Raw genomic sequence first — 25355 nt, 5'->3', positions numbered from 1 at the left:
AGGCATCTTCCAGCCCCACTGGCAGCCTTTGCCCACCACTCTGCCTGGGGCTGGGGTTGGAGCAGCAGCAGCCAGCCCGACAAAAGCACCCGTGGGTGGGGGTAGCATAGGAGGGAGCCAGAACCAGTGCACCAGCCAGTTTGGTGTGCAGGCGAGAGGAAGGGCTTGGGCTGCTCCACTCACCTTGTTTGCCTTGGCTTCATAATATTTTTAGGGCACTGCAGGCAGGGAGGATAAGGAGATGATTTTTCCCCCAGCCCTGAGTGGGTTTTTGCTTTGCATGTCACGGTCAGGCCTTGCCGGGGCTTCTGCTGCCCTCTTCCAACACCAGTGGCTTCTTGTCCAGCCCTGAGTTTGTACACATGTCCCAGGTGCTGGCGAGAGTGCAGCAGTCGTCCCGTGTGCCACTGGGGCGGCCCCTGCACGCCCAGGGATGCTGGGGCCAGGCTCTGGAAGCAGCAGCATCCCCCTGATGAACTCCATCTGTATTCCATAGGAACACTGTCATACAGCCCCCCAGAATGGACCCACTTGGGCTGGTACCATGGCGAGGCAGCAACGATCTGGTCCCTGGGCATCCTGCTGCACCAGATGGTCTGCGGGCAGCACCCTTTCAGGAGGGGCCGGAAGATCAGCTGGGACCATCAGCTCTCGCTGCCACAGCGGCTCTCTCCAGGTGGATCCTCATCTCTGGCCACGGGGGAATACCAGTGCTGGGAGACAGCAGCAGCTTGTGAGCATCTCGCTCTGGCAGCCGCTGAGGAGGTGCCACATGTCCTGCTCTCCTCCACAACAGGGAATTGATGGGAAAGTTTAGGCACAGCTCTGAGCACAAAAGCAGCATGGCCTGGGCATGGGAAGAGTGGGGCAAAGCAGACAGGAGCCTTCTCTAGCTGACCGGTGGTTTCTGGTTTCTCTGCCCAGAGTGCCAAGATCTTATCAGGTGGTGTTTATCCATGCACTTCTTGGACAGACCTTCATTAGAAGACCTGTTCTATGATCCTTGGATACAGGATATTCACCTGCCATAGAAAAAGGGAGAGAGCCACATGCACACTTTGCTCCAGGGCCCTGGTAAGTTACAGGTCCACACATGCCCTGGCAATCAGAAGCAAGGAAACCCAGACTTTTTTCCCTGCCTGTACCAATGCACTGGGATTTTTGGGTGGGAACACTCAGCCTTGTGCTGGAGCTGAGCTGCTCTGCCCAGCACTGGTGGCTGCCATCCGAGCTGGTTTTGCTTGTCCTGCTTCCCTGACAGCTGGGGCCCTGGGCAGAACCCTGACAGCCTGGTCTGACCCCCAGGGAAGGAGAAGGAGTCCTTGGAGAAGCTGTACCAGGTGGGGCTGCTGCTGCTGCTGGAGACAGCGACGACAACATCAAGGATGACACCTCTTCCTCAACCTGGCCACTGGCAGCTGAAGATGATGGACTTGTGGCACCGTCTTCAAAGCCAGGCTCCACAGCGAATTCGCAGATGAGTCCACAGCCGGGGAAATGCTCCCAGATTTGGGCATTGCTCAGACTGGCTGGGAACAAAAGTTTCCCCCTTTGCTGGGGCAGATGCAACTTCAGTCGGCTGCCCAGCTGCTTTTTGGCAGGGCTGGGGGCATGGGCTGGGGTGGATACAAGATGGGAGTTGGCTCCTGGCCCTGCCAACAGCCCCCAGCACCCAGCATGGCCTGGGCTGAGGCTGGGGCTGGGGCTGGGGCAGCCAGCCCGGCACAGAGAAACCCCCATGGCGGGAGCAGAGGTGGGACTCCAGAACCTGTGCAGGGGCTGCTTTGCTTTGCAGGCAAGGAAGGGCTTGGGCTGCTCCACTGCCCTTGTTTGCTTTGGGATCACCGTTATTTTGGGGGGCAGTGCAGGAGGGAAGAGAGAAAGTGTGGCCTTCTCTCCCCCATGGGTGGGATTTTCCCTAGCATGTAGGGGTTGGGCCTTCCTCAGACCTCTGACAGAGATAAGTTTTTTTCTTGTTTCCCCTTGTCTCTAATCTCTTTTCAACAGTTTGTTGTTTGTTTTTCTAGAGGAAGCGTTCTATGTAAGGTCCAGTCGGGATTGGGAAGTGCCTGGGAGCAGCTGCAGCGTGGATGGGCCGTGCCCTTGGAGAAGGCTGAGGACATCGTTTGGGACCAGCTTTTCTCCCAGCGGAGGATGGCGTGAGGTGAGTCCCGGTCTGCTTGGCATGGTGGGATCAGAGCTTTTGGGAGACAGCAACAAGCACAAGGAGGCTCCTGCTCTGGGCAGCTGCTGAGGGGCTGGATGTGCCGTGGCTGGCTGCAGGCTGGGAATGTCCTGCCCTCCTGCTCTGCTCCCAAAGGCAGCAGTGATGGGCAGCTCTGGGCACAGCTCTGGGCACAGCCAGCATGGCCTGGGCTCTGTGGGCAGCTGGGACAAGGGGACAGCAGCCTTCAGCTGACGGGCGCTTTCTGGTTTCTCTCCTTGCAGCCGGGCTCTGCGGGTGCTGAGGCTGCTCTGGGCTCTGCCAGGGCTCTGCTGGGCTCTGCCCCGGGCACAGCTGGGCTGGCTCTGCCCTCACATTGCTCTGACAGCTTTGCATCAGACGAGCCCGTTGGAGCACAGTGCCTGAGCTTTCTGCTTTGGCAGGTGAGTGAGACTCCCCTGCAGGCCAGGAGATTGCAGCTGGGGACACACATCCAATTGGCAAGGACCCAAACTCCCCATAGTCCCAGCTGAACCCCTGGATCTCCGCAGGAACGCCTGGATCTCCGCTATTCATTCTTCATTTCTTTTTGGCTGGAAGTGTGCAGTTGCACTTTCTTCCTCCTCTAGAAGTGCCATGAGTGGCCAAAGCTGGCAAGTGAGCCGTGTTCCTGAGGCAGTGCAGTCTGGAGCTGATGGATGGAGAATTGCCCTTCCCACTTCCAAACCAGAGCAAAAAGCCGTAAGTGGGATTTTTCATCTGTAAGAAACCCCTGACAATTTCAGAGGGAATGTGCAGCTCAATTCCAGAGTGAGAAGGAAGGTCATTCTCTAAAGGATTTGGGGTTTGACAGAGTTGAGATTCCTAGTCTTGCCTGGAGCTGGAAGGGCCCCAATCAATTTCCTATTGCTTTGACCACAATTTAAAATAAGAATGTTGGAAACAAACCCCAAAAACTGTAAAAAAGGCTGTTGAGGTCAGTAAGATGGATCCATGCCATCAGCACATTTACAATGTAAATAACTGAGTTCTCTTTTTAAAAAGATCATTTACCTCCTAATGCAAAGTTACAGAAGTTGTTTCACTAACACTTGGATTTTATTTGTATCTTTTACAATTCATCTAATTGTATTTTTTTTCTTTTTCCTTTTTTTTTCTTTAAGCAGAGGTCCTGGCCCTCTTCCAGCCAAAGGGAAAGGGCCCCACCAAGCCTTGTTACCCACAGACAACATGGTAAAGCTGAACACTAAAGGACCTTGGGGGCATTATTCTGGAATTAAAAAGTTGCCAGCTCCATGGACAACAGAATTATTGTTCCTAACCTGAATGACATTAAGCAAAAAGAATGAAGAACGGTGTCACTAAAGTACTACTTACATTTGCCAAAACACCTCCAGAGTTTCACCAAGGAATCAGTCATCAAAATGTTTTGAAAATTTAAAGACCAAGATAGCCAAAGCACACAGTGTCACTAATTGCTGGGTATGTTCTCAGCTGAAGCTGGGAGGAATGGGGTTCCCTTGGAGGGCCCACCCTGTGGGGTGGCCAGAACTCTGTCAATGGGCTCTGCCTCGTAACGGAGTCAATGAAGGGACAGTTAGAGAAACCTGTGCTGTGGGACACGGGAATACAACGATCAGTGTGACAGGATTCACTCAGATTTCCCCTCAGGAGAAACCAAACCCTGTTACAGTTATAGAGGCTACAGTGTCAGAAGATTTCTGTGCTTTACCATCACTCCCAATGTCAGTAGAACTTGGGGTGCTGCAGCTGGTCAGTGTCAGTGTCACACCGCTCCCAGCTGCAGGGCCCCCATTTAGGGTCCTTCAGCAACGACCACACGGAAGACTTAGGGCCCAGAGAACATTTTCCACCCAAAGAGTGCCTTGGGTTTCCGAAAGCAAAGGATTCTGGTTCACCCTGTGCCCCATGTGCGCTGCCCCATCCCGTGGAGTTGACATGAATGAGCTGAATGGATTATTAGAAGAGGTAGTAAATGATACTGTTGAAATGCCCATTAGCACATCCTATGAGCTCCAACAAACACAAATGGGGACTCCAGAGAACCGCATGGCCTTGGATTATCTGCTTGCTGGCCAAGGAGGAACCTGGGCTATCAGGGCACGGGGATGTTGCACTGCTAGCAGTGATGGGTTTGAAGGCCAACAGTCAGGAATCACCTTGACAGAAAGAGCAGTAGAAGAGTGGCAGAAAGAAGAAAATTCTTCTTGGTGGGATTGGCTTCATGGCTGCCAAATTAGAGGCTGCTGTGAAATGCAATGGTGGCAGGGCCTGTCATCATTGCAGTGTGTGCACTTGGTGAGTTGCTGTGACACTTTGTGCTGGGAAGTGGAGTATTGAGACCTTTGTTAAAAGAGACGGTCTCAAGAAAAGAGAGGCATTTGATAAATAACAGAGAATAGCAACTATTTAGGCATGTTTTAAAAGGAACGTGAACAGCTCTGAGTAATGAAGTTAAACTGCACTTAATTGTAGAACAAGAGGAGATGCCTTTATGCCTAATACCTAAATCTAAGCTGTGTTACTGAAAGAATTGTTACAAAGGTTGTAGTTGATTGTAGGTCTCAGGACGGATCAAAGTACCAAGGCCTGAACAGGTTGTGATCAAGGCCTGAACAGGCCCTGAGGCAAAGCTCACCTCTAGATGAACCTTCCAAGCAAATGTTGTATTTGTATCCACTCATTAAGGAAGCATGATTAACAACACGATCAATGCATGTGTTCCTTGATAAAACATGGATTTATCTTTCTGTATTTAGAAACAGACAAGGCCCCATCTGGCCTTGTTTGGGGGTGAAGGATCAACGTCAACTCCCTTGGTTCCTCCTTCAGCCCTGGCCAGGCTTTGGGAGAAAGCAGTCAGGAGAATGAAAGCAGATGTTCTCGCAGTGGCAGTGATGCCAGCTTGTTTGTTTAACAGTGTAAAAGCTGGGTCCTCTCACAGCTTTGGGGTTGGAGCCTCATTGCTTGCAGAGGTGGAGGCACCTGCAGGAATTCCCAGTGTCTGGGAGTGGCTCTCCAGTCCTTGGCTTCCCCCAGATGATGTGTGGCTGTGGATGATGGTAAAGCCTGAGGCTAACTGGTGATGGATCTTTCCTTAATCACTCCAGGCAATCTCTGGTAGCAATGACTGGATGCATTGCTGAGCTTCTTTTGTAATGCTTTGCTAATGATGATGTGCTTTGCTGAGCTTATCCTTTTGTAATTCTTTGCAGCTGTGCATGATATAAATGACACAATTCCTTCAGTTGGTGTCTGTGTCTTTGGTGCTGACCCTGCCCACTGGTGAGACAGGGCCCCCTCCAGCCTAGAGTGTTACCTAGGAAGAGAAAAGCCATCACTCCAAATGTCCCCCCTTCCTCCTTGTTCCCCCCACTTTATACCCTGAGCGTGATGCCTGCCCTATGGTCTGGGGTATCCCCGGGGTCAGTGGGGGTCACCTGTCCTGGCTGTGTCCCCTCCCAAGCTCCCCCGCAGCCCCAGCCCCTCTCCAGCGTGGCCAGAGGAGGGGCAGGCCAGGCTTTGGCTCAGTGGGAGCTCAGCAAGAACAAAAGCATCTCTGTGTGCCCAGCCCTGTGCTCAGCACCCGGCCCAGCAGCAGCGTCTCAGTGAATGCTTGTGAATGGAGTCCTCCCTCCTTTGTCCAGGTGGTTTCAACATTGTGTTGCAATCCCTGTCGCTGGCTTGTGTGTTTTTAAAAACTTCTTAGAAGAGTATCTTAGCAGTATATAACGATAAAATATATGACAATTTTATTTGCACGAATTGTCATATCCATATAGCAGCATCTTTTAATAATTTTGACTATGTTTAAATGAGATCACCAAGAGAGACTATAGCTCTGCCCAGACATGTGCAGGCATGCCTAGGAATTTGGCTTGCCTGCAGTTTATCTGTCCCAGTTAAAGGCAGATGCAGCCTTTTGCTTCCATGGACATTGATGAGCTGGTAGATGTGCTAACAGGGAGAGAGCTCACACACAGCAACTGGTCCTGATCTAATCACACACATTCTTACAGTGCTGTTTGGCTCCAACTTGCCCAACTGCAGGAATATTTTCAGTTTTCCTTCCTACCTCCTTGGACAGGGATCACCCAAGTTTGGGTAATCAAGCCGTTTGCAGTTTGCCACTTCTCCCCAGTCTGTGGCTAAAGAGGGGAATTACAGGATGGGAAAAGTGGCTTAGGCTGCAATTTTGCTTTGCAGATGAGAAGGGGCTTCCCTGGAGTACCTGCAAACATACTGGGAATGCTGGTGAGTGGCTCAGAAAGCCCAGCAGGTACTGAAGCCTCCCTCCCTTCCTCCCTCCTTTCCTCCCTCCTTTCCTCCCTCCTTTCCTCCCTCCTTTCCTCCCTCCCTCCCTCCCTCCCTCCCTCCCTCCCTCCCTCCCTCCCTCCCTCCCTCCCTCCCTCCCTCCCTCCCTCCCTTCCTTCCTTCCTTCCTTCCTTCCTTCCTTCCTTCCTTCCTTCCTTCCTTCCTTCCTTCCTTCCTTCCTTCCTTCCTTCCTTCCTTCCTTCCTTCCTTCCTTCCTTCCTTCCTTCCTTCCTTCCTTCCTTCCTTCCTTCCTTCCTTCCTTCCTTCCTTCCTTCCTTCCTTCCTTCCTTCCTTCCTTCCTTCCTCTTCCTCCCTTCCTCCCTTCCTCCCTTCCTCCCTTCCTCCCTTCCTCCCTTCCTTCTTTCTCTTTCCCTTTCCCTTTCCCTTTCCCTTTCCCTTTCCCTTTCCCTTTCCCTTTCCCTTTCCCTTTCCCTTTCCCTTTCCCTTTCCCTTTCCCTTCCCTTCCCTTCCCTTCCCTTCCCTTCCCTTCCCTTCCCTTCCCTTCCCTTCCCTTCCCTTCCCTTCCCTTCCCTTCCCTTCCCTTCCCTTCCCTTCCCTTCCCTTCCCTTCCCTTCCCTTCCCTTCCCTTCCCTTCCCTTCCCTTCCCTTCCCTTCCCTTCCCTTCCCTTCCCTTCCCTTCCCTTCCCTTCCCTTCCCTTCCCTTCCCTTCCCTTCCCTTCCCTTCCCTTCCCTTCCCTTTCTTTCCTTCTTTCCTTCCTTCTTTCCCCAGATAAAACTCACTTTCAGATCTGATCATCTTTTATTCCTTTCCTCCTTCTCCCTTCCAGACTCTTTACGGTTTGTCCCTAGACATCTTGTTGAAAAGTTTCAGAACAACAGGAGTGGTATCACAGGCAGAGGATGGGGATCAGCCTCTGAGTCTTGCCTACCCTCTTCTACCGCTTTTCTCCTTTCCTACAGCCCAAAGTGAGAATTCTAATTTTTGGCAACAGTATCTCGTTGATTTCTATAGTCTGACATTTTCCTTATCCCTTAATTCTTTGCCTGAGTTCTGCTGCTGCACCACACAAGCTCCCTTTATCGCTGAGCATTCTCCACTTGTCTCTATCAGATGTCAAGCTATTGATTCGGAGGTGATGTCAAGGTCATTTGGGATTCTGACACTTTCCGTGAGAGTTCTCCTTGGGAATGCTTGGAGATTTTGGTGACTTTTGGCCAGACACAAATGTCCTAGTTATGTTCTATTTCCTCTTGACAGCTGTACCAGGGAACAATGTTTTAATGGGAATAATTTAAATTTTTAATATGTCGGTCCCTGAATAAAGAACGTTCAAGACTGAAGAAATGCTAAACACTATCATACTTAATGCAATCCTTATCCTACCCTATCTCTTCTTTCTCTTGGATTTTGAAGAAGATCAAAGGAATGATTTATTCACAGTCTTTGTAAGTGAGCGCTAGCAGTTATGTTCAATGTGCTAATCATGTGCAGCAGCAAAGCAGAAATGGAAACTGGACTATCTGCAAATGTTGCCTCTTTTTTCCCCCATGCCTTCTGATTACTCTGTGGATGCAGCATCCCACAAACAATGTGAAGTTTACATAGAGAGCAACAGACAGAACAAGTTTCAACAAGAATTCCTTTCTTCCTGGCTGAAGTGTACAAACCCAGCAACTGTGCTCCCAACACAAGCTGCAGTTTCCATGCCTCCTGTACATGTGCTTGTGTTTTTGTGGGGCTTTTCAAAACAAACTGGGCTGAATCACACTGCAGGAGCTTCCCAGGCTGTGTCCTTGGCCAAGCCTGGAACAGCAGACTCACACCAAAACCTCTTGCCTGCAGGCAGGTAGGGACAGCAATTGTTTACTCACTTGCACGAATCACGAGGGGGTTTTCCCTTCACTTTATAGTCCCATATGGTGATGCTTCTCCTGTTGGGCACTCTCAGCCTCTTCTCATGCACCCAAACTGCCTCCAGGAGCGCATCCTCCATCCTCTGACCCACCCCAGCCACCTTTGGGCATGAGATCCTGCTCACTCCCACTCCTGTTCCCTTCTCTGGAGCCACACTCATCCTGCCTATCACACCGTCCTGCACTTCCACCTAATTTTGTATCCCGACTTTTAATTGTGGCAGGTGGGCCAGAATTTCTACACGAGAGACAGAAGAAGTGACCCAAGAGATCTCCAAGAGACACAAAAAGTGTGTCTTGCTCTGACAGTCAGCTGAAGGATTTGCTCTCCCAGTGCCTGCATTTCCCAGAACACACCCCAGCCTCTCCAGGCAGTGATTTTCCCACATCCCAAACCCCTCACTGTCCATTTCCAGCCCTCCCAGAAATGAGGTCCTCGTGGCACTCGTACCCCAGGTACCAAGACAGACAAAACCAGCCAGCACAGACAGGTTTGGTTTCGTTCCAAGGGGTAATTTCTGTTCTTTTTCTAACATCTACCTCTCCAAGGATTTAATCTATACTCCTGTGGGTCTCAGATTCAGTCAAATAGAGAAATGGAGAGTTTCTAGCCAGGCAGAAGCCTGGGAAAGAGTTGGGAAAGAATGTAAATAAAAGAGCGGTGTATTTTGAATAAACCGGAGTTTTACTCTCAGCAGTCTTCTGAGTCAGTCTTCTCATTCCCGTCCTGCCTCGACAGCGACATACTCCTGAAGCAACTGATGACCACACAAAATGTTCATTTTACAGGAGGTCCCGCTTTGCCCTTGGAATTCCTTGGAAAAAATCCACCCTCACCCAAACCTGGTCTTCCTCCTCCAGTCAGTTTTTCTTTAGTTCAAAAAAAAAGGTTATTTTATGGAGCCCTGGACAACTGCAGGTGAAAGTACTGCAGAGAGGGAAGCTATTAAAAAAAATATTGTTAATATTTGAAATACCATAAACACCAAAAAAAAAAAAAAAAAAAAAAAAAGAGAAAAAACACCCCAGTTGTTCCAGTTTTCCATCAAACTGTGAGCAGCATCCTGCACCTGTGGGTACAGACCAACCTTCATTATGACAACTCTGTGAAAGTGCATTCGGGTCATTTTGTATTAGCTGTGTCACAGTTACATTATCAACAAGTACAAGCAGAAATGGATTTTTACGGCCTGGAGATTAAATTACATGCCCTCCCCTTGCTACCTCTCTCATGAAAATCCCTGTTACAAACAGCAGGTGCCTTAGAACACAAATCAAGGTGGTGTTTGGTCTGGTCTGTTGACAAATACTACCCAAATATCAACCCCAAACCTCAGCGGGCAGCAGAGGGAGGTCACCTCCCTGTCAAGGAAAAGCAGGCAGTGAATTGCAGCCAGCTTTGAACACAGCTGCTCTCAGGAAATATTCCCGGGATCAGCCCTCCTGACCCTTTGTTATCTCACCCGCCCACATCTTAGCTGGGACTCTGCACTCCCACATTTACATGCAGCATTCCAAGTCACTCCTCCCAAACCAGCTCCTTATCAGCCCTGCCCTGGCTCACAGGTGGCTCTGCTGTCCTTTATGTCCCTCCGCGCTCTGGGGGTGCCACCACAGCCGGGCTCCACCTGAGGAGAGGCTCAGGATAAAGCAGAGGGGTGACGGTGACAAGGCCCAAGTGCTGGGAGGTCACGGCCAGCACCTGCTGATGGCACAGAGAGGGATCCTTCCCTTCAGCTCACCCAGGAACTTTCCATCCCCAGCCCAGAGAGGGAGCAAGGACAGTCAGGAGCCATCTGTGACCCGGCAAGTGACGGCCTCGGTGACACCACTGGAGAATGTGGCAAAATGATTTCCTGCTGAATGAAACCCAGAGAGAGCTCGGGAACACCTTCACCCGGGGGTCACCCAAAAAACTCATGTGGGGGGATGAATCCCAGAATCCCGGAGTGGGGCAGGGCTAAGGGAGCACAGAGGCTCAGCTGGTGCCACCCCAGGGCCATCCCGAGCACAGGGCACAGCGGGGTGTGCACAGGGCTCTGGAATATCCCCACCAGGGAGGACCCACAGCCTCTCTGGGCTCTGCTCCAGTGCCCACAGGGAAGTTCTGCCTCCTGGGCAGGGAATTGCCTGGCTCAGCCCTGCCCGGGGCTCTGGGGCCATTGCTGGGCCTGTAGCAGGGCCTGGGGCTGCTCTGCCCTCCTGCACACAGGGACGGACAGGGATGGACAGGGACACTCAGGGACACCCAGGGACACTCAGGGTCACAACAGGGTCACCCAGGCCTGAGGGCCCCTCTCAGCATCTCCTCAGCCCCAGCTCCCTCAGCCTTTCCTGCTCCAGGCCCTTCCTCAGCTCCACAGCTCCCCAGGAGCTCCCTGGCCCTGCTGTCCCAAGGAGCTGGACAAGCACTCCAGCTCTGCCTCCCAGGGCTGACAATGTTTATTTTTAATTCTCAGTGAAGACAACAACCTAGATCCCAGCTGATCCCACCCACCCCACATGGAGCCACTCCTGCCTTCTCTCCTTCCTCAGAGGACAAAAACCCCAGAAATGCTCTTGGCTCCCTTCTCCCAGAGGCCCTGGGGTGGTCAATAGCAATAAAAATATGCCTGCAGAGCTTTCACCCTCAAAGCTTGATTTTCCAGGCACTCTCCTGCAGTTCCTCTGTAATGGCATTTTTTAATGGCCTGGCCAAAGGAACCTAATCTTGCAATTACTCCATTTAAAGCCATGTAATGGGTGAGCAGCTTCCTGGGATATGGGAAAGGAGAAGTGTGGTACAATTGTATTAAAGTGGGAAAATGGAGTAACTACTCACACTAAAAAGGATGAGTAATGAAAAGCAGCATGGTGTGAGTTATAGAGAAAGGAATGGGTTTATGACATGCAGCTGAAGGTCTGGCAGCTTTTGAGAGTCACCATTTCCCTCCTGTCCCTTTCACTTGCCATCAGGACAAAAAAAAGAGGAAAAGGAGGGAGTTGGGAGCATCAAATCCACAGGGCTTGCAAAGGGGATCAATTGGGTTTGAGGACGGAGTGAGCAGGGCAAGGGCAAGGCACCTCCAGCGAGATTCTCCTGCTGCATGGCAGCATTCCCAGGAGAAGCTGGCAGCACAAGGCCCTAAAGATGGGGAACAGCTGAGCAACCCCAATTCCCAGGACTGAGATCTCCCTGATCCCTGACTTCACAGCATGAAAAAGGAGACTGGGGATATTTAAAAAAAAAAAAAATTATTAACGATATTGCTTGAAAAACAACCAGGGTGATCCTCAGCAGTGCAGGAGGGATGGCAGGAGGGATGAATTCCTGAGGGGAAGGGCTCCTCACTCCAGCTTGCAAAAGCCAAAAGTCAAATCTCCCAGGCTCTGGAATTCAGGAACAATGGGGAAATGGGGATGCCTGGCCCATCCTGCTCAGTTTGGGACACTCGTGTCCCCATGGCCCAGTGCCGTCACGGCCACCCACCCCAACATTCCATCCAAGGGAGCTCTCCCATGTGAACCTTGGGGCCCAGCACCACGATGCTCTTCCATATCCCATCCAAAGGCCTCACTGCGCGCTCCGCAGGTCCATGAGGGCACGCTCCAGGCTCCGGGACAGGAGGGGGAAGCGCTTTGGGAAGAGCGTCCGCTTCAGGTCCTCCTGGCGCGTGCTTCTGCCCTTCTTCCTCTTCATGGCGAGGCACCGCCGGCGGCTCCGGAGGGCTCACCCAGCCTTGCCGTGGTGCACATGGCCCAGAGCGCCCCAGCTGCGCTCTCAGCACCAAGGTGAGTGCAGGGCTTCCCAGCGCCCAGCCCAGGCGGGTGGGGACCTTTAGGGTGGAAGGGCTGCAAAGGAGGGAGAGAGGTTTTCAGGGCAGTAGGGCGGGTCGGCAGCACCTCGGAGATCACCCTTCACTGTGCTGCTGGGTGGACTTGGCACTGAAGTAGCTGATGAGAGCCACGTTTTCCAGCCTGCCTGCAGCTCTGAGGGGCACAGAGGTGTAATGGCATCTCCCACCAATGCACTCCCCATCCTGATGTCCCCTGCCAGCCTGGTGGCACCTCCTGGATGCTCTGGGGACAGCTGCAGTGCCAGGGTCCTGCAAGCATCAGCCCAGTACGCCCCCTCACCACCAGCCACCCCAGCACAAGGGTGAAATGCCAACACAGACATCCCCCCTAACAGATCCTGGGGAACAGTGTCTCATCAAGACTTGTCTTGGAAAGACAGAGACTGAAAATCTCAACATCTCATCACAGGTGGGAGACAGCAGCTGCCATTTGACACTCTTGAGGAGCTGATTGGCATCCTCAGTCGTAACTGAATTCTGCGAGTGCACAAAACACCTTCAATTCTTCCCTTCATGTCCCCAAAATGCATGCCCTAGGTTTTGAGGCCTGCTTACTCTGATCAAGCCCTTCTGGATCTCACCAAAATGAAGGAACTCTCCTTATGCCTGTCCAGCTGTTCTGTGCAGTACTTCCTGGAGTGACTTCCCAGTGATGCTAACAGTTTTACCTGGCACCCCCAAGCAGTTAAGGTGGAAGACTGCAGCAGCAAGTTCCTTGCCTCCAACCAGCTACAATGGAATGGTTTTCCCATAGGAATTACCCTCAGAGGAATAACCCCAGTCCCTCCAGCCAAATTGCCTCTTTTCCAGGGAAGCCAGAGGCTTGCATGCCTTTAAAAAAAGGAAAAATATCCCCAAATCAAGATAGTATTTCAAGTGGGATTATTGCTCTTTGGCCAAAGAGCTGGAAGTTTAGCTGGAACTTATTAGGCAAGCTTTGCAGAAAGGAGGCTGTAAAGAAGGAGGTGGTGTTGCCCTCGGTGCTGCATCCCACTGCCTGCATCAGCGGTGGCCAAGGGGCCGTGAAACTGGCAGGCAGAGGCAGGTGAAAGAAAAGGCAGCCAGGAAGCAGAGCCCTGACACGCAGGGTCTTCAGCCTCTTTCTTAGGTTTTCCCTGAGAACACCACCTGGGAGAGGCCAGCAGGAGAGGCTGGGAGCCAGCCCGTGCCCTTGCTGAGCAGATTAGCAGCACTGCTGATCATCCCTCCTTGCCACCCCCAGGAAAGAAGTGTGATCCCTGCCTGGCACAGAAATGGATCCAGCGAGAGGCTCTGAGGCGAAACTTGCTCAAATATTGAACTAGAAAAATTTTGCTCGATCTGCCTCTCAGTAAACAGTGACTAATTGCTCTGGCTGGAGTTGCTGTACCTTCTAGATTGGAAGGTGCAGACAGAACAATGATAGTGAAGGCTCCTTACCTGACACTGGCTGTACATTAATCACGAATGTTTGCTCCGCAAATCTTGTCATACAAAGCATATATTGCTGTTCCCATACTGACCTCATGTTTATTTATTACATGAGCTCTTTATTTGAACCTTGTCTGGTCTCTCTTCCCATATAAGCATATTAGTATGTGGCTTCCAAAGGCTCCCAGCTGAGAAATTGTAGATTTATTTGTGGTGTGGAGGGATGGCACACGACACACTGACTGCAATGCAGAGCTGAGAGGCTCAGCTCTTACACCAGTGTCTCTTCATGCAAAATGTTGTCACCCCAAGGCCTCTTGCTGGGATGAAGGACACTTTCTAACAGCACAGGGCTGCGACTTTGGGTTTGCTCTGACGCTGCAGTATTAACCAATGGTTAATGGAGACTGTCAGCCCGAGGAGCCACAAAATAAAGCTCTGCTTGGGCTTCTTTAGGGTCCGCTCAGTAAAAGTAAAATTTTACAGTGCTTCGTCCTTGGCTTTGTCACCTTTGCCTACCTCCAGAATGATGAGTTGCAAATAAATTTAACTGTGCCACCAAGTAAGTTGCAAGTGCACTTTTGAATGTGGTGGTGTTTGGGTAGCTGGAGGGCTGTGTGTCTTTAAGCACCAAATATTCTCTTGCCAGAGGAGTTTTCTCCATGTGATTTAATGTTGGGCAACACTGGCAGCCGGTGGGCAGAGGGTTTCCTCCTTAACAGCTTGGGGCAGCTCACTCCCTTGATTTTGTCCTATGGCTTCTCAAGATGATCATTAAATGCAATTTCTACATTAATCTGGGCTTTGTTTTCCCCCTTCCTTCAGTTAGGCTGCAAAGCAGGCAGAACAATGTATTGTCTGTTTAGTGTTTTCTTTTAAACACGCCCTGCTATACAGTCTGGGATCTTCTGAAGTCAGCTGCCCCTCCACGCTGATCAGTTTTGTTGCGCAGGGACTCTGCCTGCCTCACACCTCAGGCAAGTCTCTGTTCCTCTCTTGAGCGGGACAGGAAGGGTCTCCATGGTTCCTGCTTCAAACCAAACCCTCCTGTCTGACCCCTTGGGCCCCTTCCTTGTCCACAGACATTATTGGTGCTCTTTTACTGGGGGAAACTGTAGAAAAGCCCCCAGAGCCTGAATGAAATCAAATCCCTCTTACAACCCCTCAGCCCTCCCTGCCTCTCTCGCTGTTCTTTCTTCTGCTCTCACCTCTGCTTTCAGCTCTTCCCAATGCACCATCATTTTCTGATGCAATTAATTCTTATTGCTTCCAAATCATTAATAAAGCACCTAATTGTTGCAGCATTTCTGAGACAGAGAGGGCATGATTTATGTTTGGAATGAGATTTGAGCTACTCCAGCCTAGGCCTCAGATCTGGGCCTTGTGAGGCTTTCCAGCCTCTGGCGCAGTTAGAAATTAAGAGCTTGTGGTGCAGTTAGAAATTGTATTAAGGTGTGATGGGAAGCACTGGGCTGTCTGGGTGTGAAGTAGTATAGGTTTATAGTGTGAGGTTTAGGTCACCTTAAGAAAAAGACACACAATGTTCGCTTGCCAATGAATGTGCCTTTGTAAACTGTAAACTGTATAGAAGTGTATATAAGCTGCCATCTCCTCTCGAATAAACAGAGAACGTTGCATTAATCATATTGGTTTGACGTGCGTTCTGTCCTGTCCAGCTTTCCTGTTTCCTGAGGACCCTGGGTTCACGTAATTACCAGCAGGCCTGACAATGAACCTAGCAATGCCACACTGTGTACTTTTGCCCCTCTCCAGCACCACCCTTTCCTTAGGATCTCGGCTGGCTTTCCATCCATTCAACAACTTGCATCTCCCAGTCAATTTGAAATATTCCTCCCCCCTACTCCAGTATTTCTCTTTTATGGTGCAGCTGTAGCTTTTGCTAATTGTTCAATTAATGACTGTTTTTTTTTTTTCCCTAAAGCAATATTTTTCTTGAGAAGTTGAATTTAAAGGGGCCATAAATGACTAATAGTAATTAATAAAAATTAAGAAATAATTCTTTAAATGCATATGCTGCCTGGAGCCAAATTCCTAAATCCCTGTTGCTGTTAGATCAGCTTGGGGTTTTATTCTCCCCTGAAGGAGCAGCAGTGCCCAAGACTGTCGGGAATACTCCAAGTGATGGAATAACTCTCCAACAACCCCAGGAAGCTGAGGGCTGGGGGTATGTGGTGGACCATGCTGGAAGCACATAGCTTACTTCTGCTCTCCTCCCTTGCTGACAGGAGGACTGGCTGTGCCAGGGCAAGAGGGGCTTCGGGGACCTGGTGGACAACTTGATCCTCTTGAAAAATACTGCCTTTAACCCGTGGAGAGCCCTGCCACTTCCACAAGACTGTTAGAAAGGGATTACACATTTAAGGGCAAGAGAGTTACATTCAAGTAAAAAAGCAGCAATAAAAGGCTTTTGTGGTTCAGAGCATAAATCAGCCTTTTACTGCTTCTCCTTGCAGTGAGCGCAGCCGCAAGCGCCTGACTCGGGGATTTTTATATCTAGTGGTGAAATATCTGGGGGACAGCAGTGCCAGGGAGCGGGCACAGGACCCTGTGCCTGAGTCAGCACTGCCCAGCCAAGGATGCTGCAGCATCCTGCTGGCTTCAGGAGGGAGGATGAGTGTGATGGCATGGAGTCAGGGACATGATCCCATCGTGCAAAACAGGACTTGGAAGTGCACAGAGATGGTTTTGAGGGCCACTTCACAACTGCTTCCCTCTCCTGATGATATTTAACTGCTGGTGGTTTTCTTTTGCCAGTGTGGACTGGCTGAAACTCAGATCCACCACTCCAGCTTATTAAAAGGTCACGTTTTACAAAGTAGCACAGCCACCCTAACCAAATGCGTGCTGGCTAATTGCCTTCAGTGTGAAATTAGGTTTGTGGTTTCTGTGGGATCAAGTGTGGCTTCCTCCTCTCCTCCACAACCTCCTTGGTTGTGTTCCCAGTTGCTGATGAGCATTTGATGTGCAGAAAAGACCTCAGATTGCAGCCAGAAACACACATCCCAAAGCCCTGGCTTTGCCTACACCCAGGATGGTGCAGAGGCAGGAGGACTGGAGAAGCTGGGACGTAGCAGAGCAGAAAATGCCTCATGGGGCTGAACCTCAGCAGGCAGTTTGGGAGCTGTCAGGCAGGGTAGGTATGAATGCCCTACAGGTAGGGCATTAGGTCAACATGTCACTTTGTTTCCACTGCTCCTTGCAGTGTCAAGGGGGACAGAGCTGGCCACTGGGACACTGACCAGCTCTGGGTCCTCCCTTGATGGACCAAAGGGTATATGCAGCACAGCAGTAAATTGTTTAGCTGAAAGCATGGGAGAACTTGTGCCTTGCACTGCAGCACCTTATGTCATTTAACAAAGCAGGCGTGTGTCAGCTGTGGTGACAGAGATGCTCCTTGTCAGCTGGGCTGAGCGAGAAGTCCTGGTCCATTAGGCAACACGTGCCAGAGTGCACAAAGCTGGAAGCAGGCATCTCTGCACAGAGTGAGCCACCCTGAAACAAATCCAAACACTTGGTGTGACAGAAATATTCAGTTGGGTCTCCTCTTGCCTGCCATCCAACCTTATGAACAGGAATGGTTGCAAGCTTCCCTCCTAAGGTTTTTAAATTAAGACTTAATGAAGACTCAGAATTTAAGGTTAAATGTTATTAATTATGTTTGTACAGCTCAATTTCCTTGGCAAGCATTTGAGATAAAAAACAAAACAAGACAAGCCCCAAACGATATTTGCACATTCTAGAACACCGCAAATCCTTCCTTGAAAATGCACAAGAAATCCCTGTAGAGCACTGGTACACTTTCAGCCAGCCTCCTGTTCAAATTCCTGGGGAAAAAGAAACCAAAACAAAATGCAAGTTTACAACCTTGTGATTTTAAAAAAAGTGAAATATCTTAAATATTTGTATTTGTCTGTTCTGGCTGCTCAGTGTGCATTATAGCTACATTTGCAATTAACTTCTATTCCACACCTCTGCATGGGTGAAGATCTGAAGTACAGATCCCCTTTGCATCTACTATACATCACTTTTAAAGAATTGCCTTTAAAGTATTACATTAGGCTGCTGTTTACCTTCCACTTAGGTCTTTCATTACAAATCCAACCATTGGCTGGATCAAGTTTTCATTTCTGTAATATTTTTTTCTCGCTGTAGCAATGCCTTGTAAACAGCCTCCTTACATAGGACTATGAGTGAGATGGAAAAGCCAGGGAATATCTTGTGGTATGAGGATAAAATTGCTGTGCTTACTGCCTTATAAAATGCACTTGATAAATTTGAATAATCTGAATTTTTATTGCAACAGTTTTTAAAATAAAGAGGTACCATTTTCCTCTTTCTTTTTTTTTTTTTTTTTTTTTTTAAATAATTCACCAAAATCTTAATAAACTGTTTTGTCTGAACCACAGGGAGAAATGAAAGGCTTTTCTATGTAGTGACTCACTGGATTATTGAAAACAACTATGTGGCTGTAACTGTTTGCCTTCCTGATATATCTTTCTCCTCTGTTTTTAATAACGAGATCACTGTAGAGCTTTGATGAAGAATGAAATTTCTTTCTTTTCCAGATTTGATTTTTTGACAGAAATATTTACGTGGGTTAGAGAAATGCATCTAAAATGACACAGCTCAAGTCTACCAGGATCAGATTTTTACATACACGAGTTGCAGAAATCTGCCTGCCCATCCTAATTCTCATAATTTATCCCCTTGTGTGTTTTTTCCTTCTGTGGATCAGACAATGAATTTTTCCTCCCTTTTTGTGAATAAGCCTCTCTCAGAAATGAGACACATGGCTTTAACTTCTGGGGGAAGCGTTGGCACCTCTGCCAAGGAAAGGGATGTGAATTGATGGGCTGCTCTGCTCTGGAACATTAAGCAGATCACACTCCCACTGCAAAGTGCCATTGTCAACATTAAACCCTCTTGTTAATAGCCCACTGGTTTGGGGTTTTTCTGTTTGTTTTCCTTTTCAAGTGTATCTACAGTTAACTGCAAGGGAAAAAACCCAAACTGCAGAACAGTGCCGAGAAGGGTCTCCCTCCTAAACAGCCTCTCAGGTAGCTGCTGTAAGCTCTCCTCTCTCCATAGGTAGGAAGCAGGAGTGTGGCTGTCTTAACCCATCTCCAACACCATTACAGACAGTAGATGATGTTTTTAAAAAATGAATTATTTGCTATGGGATTCAGGAGGAGATTGTGTGTTTTGGTGCTGCTTGACATGCTGACAAGCAGGGGAAAAATGTTGCCCTGTAAACTTGGCTGTCTCTGTTGATTGAGAGATGTCTTACGGAAAGGTACTAGTCAGTGTAAACCCCAGGATACCCAACAAAGAGAGATTTCAATAAATATAGAGAGCCATTAAAGTAGCTCACCCTCTCTTCACAGGCTCAGGTGTAAAGAGAGATGCTACCTATGCATTTCTGTTGATCTCCATGCTAAACAAAGCCACAAGCACATGGAGCAAGTAGCATTTCAGATATCACCATGTTCCTTTCAATTAGCCTGGAAAACCTGTCCAGGGCTGAGCCCCCTCCCACTGAAACTCCAGTTTAGCATCACTGACACAGAGAGACAGATATTCCCTCCATTGTGCATTTGGGGTGGATTTTTTCCCCCCACTATGCAGAACAGGTGAACAACTTTCTTCTTCTTAGGCATTTACAAGACTTTTTAAAGATCAAAGCAACCAAGCAACCAGGTAAAACAAACTGCACCTGCCAGCCCGTTGGACCACTGTAAAATTCAGTGCTGGAAGGGACTTTCTCCAGAACAGTCTCCTGGCCTTCACAAGGCATTCACCTTAGTCTTCCTAATGACCTCTCTGCATGTAGCTCTATTGGCAGAGCAAGGCTTGGGGAGCCATCAAGAGAAGGTGATGGTACAAATGTCCCCACCTTTGTAAATAAAATATCCCACACAATACAGGGCTGCCAATGGTTGGTTTTCTGGCTCTCACACATCTACTCCTCTTTTGGAGGAAGCTGAGAGTGCAAAGGGAGCAGAGCCTGCAATGAATCCATCAGCTCAAAAGCAAGATTCTAAACTGGAGATAATCCTTGTCTTCTCAAAACTTTAACCTAAGGGTGCACAAAAGGAAAAGTAATCATCTCTTGTTGGTCAATCCCTTTGCTCAGTGTCGCAAATATCACAGAAAGAGAGGCCATCAGCACGGTTTGCTTTAGATCAGGAATAACTCCTGTTCCAGCCATTGCTGGGGGCTGTTAATGCCTTCAGGTTTTTGATATATTGAGGAAAGCCTTGACAATGCAGACAACTGCAGTGAAATAAGAGGCTGGCTCAAACATTAATGACCCACTGATTCTATGTGAGACAAAGAGATGATTGCACTGTCTGCCTTGGCAAGACCTCTCCCTTCACCGCCCTTGGTAGGCATCCCTTCAGTGACTGCAAGGGGCAGAGCTGGTCCCTCAAAGTTTTCTTCCTTCCCCCCTACTCCCAACTCCCGTCCTTGTCATAAAGAGTAGGAATCAAAAACAAGCCTGTGGCTTTGCTAGCATAGCAGAAGAAAAATCAATCTCCTTGTTGACCTGGTGAAAGAAAGGTGGAGTACCTGAAGTTCAGTTTTCCCATCTCCAGATGCCGCTTACACTGATAGGCAAACTTTCACAGAAGAAGGAGAGTAATCTGCAAGTGCTCTGCTGTAGTGTGGATTCATCTGTCCAAAAGCAGCAGATAAAGGTGAAGGCAGCTCACTTCCACACTCACTCCCTAGTTTGCATCTAGAGAAAGTTTTGAAATTTGGGAAAGAAAAGAAGATAATTTGCAACCATGAAAAATGAGATAAAACAAAGCAGTGTAGGGAAAGGGAAACTGAGCAAAGCAAAAAAAACTGGCACATTTTTACCTGTTGATGTTGCTGTCACCAATGGGGCTTTTTATTCTCTTCAAGCCAGGCAAAACCTGAGGTGTAACCTCTCCTCCAGGGCTCGATATCCAGAGGAGTCACCTCAGGGAGCACGTGGCAGAGGTGGCCATGATGCTGAGCTTTGGCTGGGAGTCCTCTCAGGAACACGACGGGTGTGGTGAGGCATCACGGAGCTCTTGGCTGCATCAGCTGCCCACCTGTGATTGCAGGGATGCTCAATTGGCAAAGAGTCACCCTTCCAGCGGTGGGATGCTTCATAAACTGCTGGAAAGTCTGGGAAAGAGGTCACAAACACTGCTGGGAAGGTCTGGGAAACACCTCAAAAGAAAAGGAGAAATGGGAAAGAAGAATAGAAAAGAAAATAAAAAAAAGGCAGAAAATTAAAAAGAAAGAGAAAAAAGGAGAAAGGGGGAAAGGGGATTTTGTTGCAACGAATGCCTGCTGCGAAATAGCAAGGCTGGAACTGCCCAGAATGCAGCGGAGACACTCCGGAGCCCACCGGGCCCGGCGCTGCCCGTGCGGCCGCCGCAGCGCGGTCCAACACCGCCTCTCACGGCTCCGCTGCTGCCAGAACCCGCTTTTGGGGGCCGCGCAGGCAGCTCCTGCCGCAGCCCACGGCACCGATTCCACCCAGCCACAGCTCCGACATCGCGGCAGAGCGCAGCGGGGACCCGGCCAGCCACACCCCGCAGTCACTCCCCAGCTGGAATTGGGGTAGGCGGGGTGGGCTCCTGCCCTGGGCCACTCATCACGGACACGGGGGCTGTTGCAGCATTTTTGAGAGAAAGAGGGCATGAATTGTGAAAGTTGAGCTACTCCAGGCTAGGCCTCAGATTGAGGCCTGGTGTGGCCTTCAAAGCCTCTGACGCAGTTAGAAATTCAGGGCTTGTGGCGCAGATAGAAAATAGTCTTAAGGTATTGTGGGGACCACCGGGTGTGAACTAGTATAGGTTTTATGGTGTACAGTGCAGGCCGTTTTAAGGAAAAGGTAAACAATGTTAGCCTACCAATCAGAGTGTCTTTGTTTCTGTAAACTATGTAGAAGCTTATATAAACTACCGCCTGATTTTGAATAAACGGAGAACGTTGCATTAATCATATTGATTGGATGTGCGTTTGTCTTGTCCAGTTTCCCGTTTTCCTGAGATTCCCTGGCTTTAAGTGGCGCCCGCACAGGGACTCAGGAGGCTCCGAAAAGGCTGCCAAATTACTTTTAGAGTAACGGGCAGTCGGGTTTGAGTCGCGCGACAGAAATTCAGGTCCAAATCGCCTCATGGTGACGGGACCGGGATCCCAAATTCACTTTTTGTGAACGGGGATCAAGTGGGATGGAGCAGAAGTCTCCAAACTCCGAATTGGGCCATTCCCAACGGGAGGAAAAAGACTCTTCGCATTGTTGTTTGTTTGCGAGAGTCCGTTGGAGCAGTGGGAAGACCTCGGCGTTCACAAAGGACCCGAACGGCGGGTGTGGACGTGGCCGGGGCCGGGAAGCTGGAGCGGAGTTGCTGCCTTGCCGAGGAAAAGCGAGAGTGAAGCAACCCGCGGAGGTTTGGAGGTAAGCCGCGTGCAGAAAGAAAGGGTGAAAGTTCACCATGGATGGGGATCTGCAGGCTTCAGTGCGGCTTCTCTTTCATATTCTCTCAAAGAGAGCTGAAAAAGTTAAAGAAACCGATTTAGAACAGTTGGTCCTTTGGGCAAGAAGCAAAGGCAAGCTGCAAAAACCTTCGCTGATTTTTAGTGAAACCGAATGGCAAGAGTTGGGGCAGCTGCTTTGGGATGCAGTGATAGAGGGCAGAAAAGACAAGAAAACACTATTGGAGCTCGGAGGCGTTTGGAAAAAAGTTTTACATACCTTACAGAGCATGGCCGCGGAGAAAAAAGCAGCAGAAGCTGCAATTCAGGCATTCGAGCAGTCCACATCAGAACAGATAGAAGCTCAAAAGCCATCTCGGGTTGGAAAATTTTTTAATGTTTGTAATATGCGGCGAGTGCGAGGGCAGAAAGCTCCAGTCAGCCCCTCTGTCAGAGATGTTGTTGCTCGTTTGGAGGGAAGCACAGAGCCAGGCGGCACAGGGCCGGCTGGCGCGGGACAAAGCAAAAATGTGGCTGCGCCCGGAGCGGAAGTGTGCTCGCAAGCAGCGGATGTTAACAGCTCAGCGGTTCCGCGGAGTGAGGCAGACCAGGAAGTGACCCTCCCAGGTCCCTCGGGAGGCGGGGAGACACCTGAGGAGGCAGGCGGAGTTGGTGACGAAACAGGGCTGAGTCAGGAGGAGGAACTCAGGGGCAGAGACCAGGGCGGAGAAGGGAGCGAGGCGGCGCTGGCCCCTCACCCCCCCTCTGCGGCAGCGGCGGCGAGCAACCCAGCGCGGCATGTCAATTGTAGCAGAAACAGGCGATCACAAAGCAAGATACAAAGGCAAGAAAAAGTTACAGAAAGCCCTTCCTCGTCCCTTGCGGAACGGGTTGGCAGAACTAAGGCAACGGACTGTGGCAGACAGCAGCAGGGTGCGGCGGTGAGCACCGGCCAGCCGCCGGGGCGGACCGCAGAAGCGGCAGCGCGAAGTGGCAGCGCGGAGCGGCAGGCGCGGGGCCAGGCAGAGCGGGGCCGGCCGGCACCGAGCCTGAGGCGGCCCCGGGGCGGAGCGGACTTCGGCCGAGACAGAAGGCTCCTTGTTGCTGAGCAACAGCGCGAGGAGGGAGATGGGCGTTCCCGGGGGCCGACCCACAGTGACGCAGCAAGGACGGGAGGGAGACGGCGCAGCCCCCTCATCTCCCCGCAGCACCCAACCATGGCGGCGGAGACGCTGCACAGCCTGGTTGCCATGGTAACAACAACGCCGAGAGCAGCAGTGTCACCGATGGCGAGATGGCAACACCACAGCAAAAATTTCAACAACATTTTTCCAATTCCTTGCAAAAGTCAGAAGACATAATGAAAAAGTATAGCAGTACCGAGTGTTTTCCAAGAAACCAAGAGGGATGGACATTATTCAAATCAAAGTTATTTCAAATACAATGTGGATGAAAATTACTGTAAAAAAAAAAAAAAAGATAGAAATGTTAATAATGATTTAATTGCCAAAAATGTCTTTGAAAACAAAGATTTGAGAAAAGTCAGTCAGATGGAATGTTGGCATTGAGTTCACAATTTCTGGTTTTGAGTTTTTATAGATAATAAGATAAATGATAATTGTCAAGTTTTTGTAGGTAATGATAACATAGGTAATGATTGTTACTAATGTTATATGAATGCTTTGAAAAGATTGTTTTAAACTATTTTAAACATTTCTTGTTGATAAGTTGATCATATAATGTAAGTTGTCTGATTTTTGTGATAAGAATTATTATTAGGATGTTAAGATATTGAGGTGTTGTTTTAATATTTACAGTCAGTTTTCATATGTTTTATTGTCTTTCTAGGTGATTGATTGCAAGATGTATTTTTCAGGATCCTGTGTGTTTGATTTTTTAACTACTCATGTGTTTTCTTTATTCAATCTTCTATGCAGCTGCAATTCATCTTCTTTTAAAAATTTATAGTCCAAGTTCTGGTTCAAGATTTCAGACTTCAAATTTTCAGATTTTTGAAGAAAAAATTTGTTGTATTTAGAGAATTTTTGTCTTGAAGGAAATTTTGGACAGGTTCAATTATTTGATGTTTTGATAAATTTTTAATAATAAGGTTTTTCACTTATAACTGTTATTTTTAAGACTTTTGTTTTAAACATATCCTCCAATTAGAGTTCGAACTCTGGCCAAGTTCTGGCTCTACGTGGATGGTGTGATTGACCCAGGTGTTTTCTGCATCAAAAAGTATTCAAGTCCTTTTGGCTTGACAATTTGACCATACAGGACAGCTGAGCCTCAAAGGGAGTTTGGAGAGACATGATCCGGACATGTTTTATCCAAATCTCTGTTGTTTTAAGGTTTTTCAGCTGCTGCAGACTCTGGGATGACAATTTGATAGTGTAGCACTTGGTAACTGTGATTTTATATGTAATATTGATTGTGTATTATCTGATTGATTTTTATTTGTTGTTAGTTTCTTTACTATGTGCATTGTTCTGTTCTTAATGTTTTTTCATGTTTATAACAAAGATGTTGATGTTTCCATTTCTTCATGCAAGTTTTAGGGAACAGAATTGAGAGAGGACCCTCCAGTCCCAGTGGGGGTGTTGGGTTTGTTTGTGTTTTAACAGGTGCAGAATCTGGATGGATTTCAGTGAAGAATGTGGAACTTATCAATTGCAAGAGGGCACTGATCTCTCCACAAGTGGATCAGAGGATGCACAGCAAAAGTGGATTGTGCAAAGATTTGTGTTTCACCCACAGAAGATCGTGGGCTTTGAGTTTTTTTTTATATAAGTGTGTTTTTAATGATGTTATAGAATTTTTTTTTTTTGCTAAGTTTTAATAAGTTTTAGTAATGCCTGTGATTTTTCTGTTCATCTTGCCATTGTCTTTCAATGGCAAAAGAAAAAGAGGGAGGTCCCAACGTGGATCAACAGCAATTCTACTTGAGTGAGTGTTTTTACCCATCCAACCAAGAAGTCGTGTGATGGACAGGACAGATGCTCTTGCTGCATTGATACGAAAAAGCAGAAACAGAATTTTAAAAATAGATGAAAAAGATATCAAACCGCAGTGATAACAACGTGAACAACAACAGTTTGCCTGGAACATCCCTGATGAATCCAGTTCTGATGAAAATTAATTTTGTAGAGTACAGAGAAATAAGTTGAAATATCATAAGTGTGAAGTTAGATTTATCAGAAGTTAGTTTATTAGAAGTTATAGTTTATGTTTAGAATTAAGATTCTTTCATGTTA

General features: G+C 48.8%; 1 protein-coding gene and 1 long non-coding RNA gene across 2 annotated transcripts in view; one reads left to right on the top strand and one right to left on the bottom strand.

The window, feature by feature from the left end:
- LOC121468955 (uncharacterized) overlaps positions 1-25355 on the bottom strand; it is a 2238800-nt gene that overhangs the window by 1427715 nt on the left and 785730 nt on the right. The window lies entirely within an intron of this gene.
- Positions 1316-2899, top strand: LOC140681338 (uncharacterized). The gene is made up of 3 exons (XR_012052522.1): positions 1316-2164; positions 2449-2607; positions 2716-2899. It is a non-coding gene; the product is annotated as an uncharacterized lncRNA (long non-coding RNA).

Source organism: Taeniopygia guttata, chromosome 34, assembly GCF_048771995.1.
Source record: "Taeniopygia guttata chromosome 34, bTaeGut7.mat, whole genome shotgun sequence".
Taxonomy (NCBI): domain Eukaryota; kingdom Metazoa; phylum Chordata; class Aves; order Passeriformes; family Estrildidae; genus Taeniopygia; species Taeniopygia guttata.
This window is presented reverse-complemented; position numbering and strand designations above follow the sequence as displayed.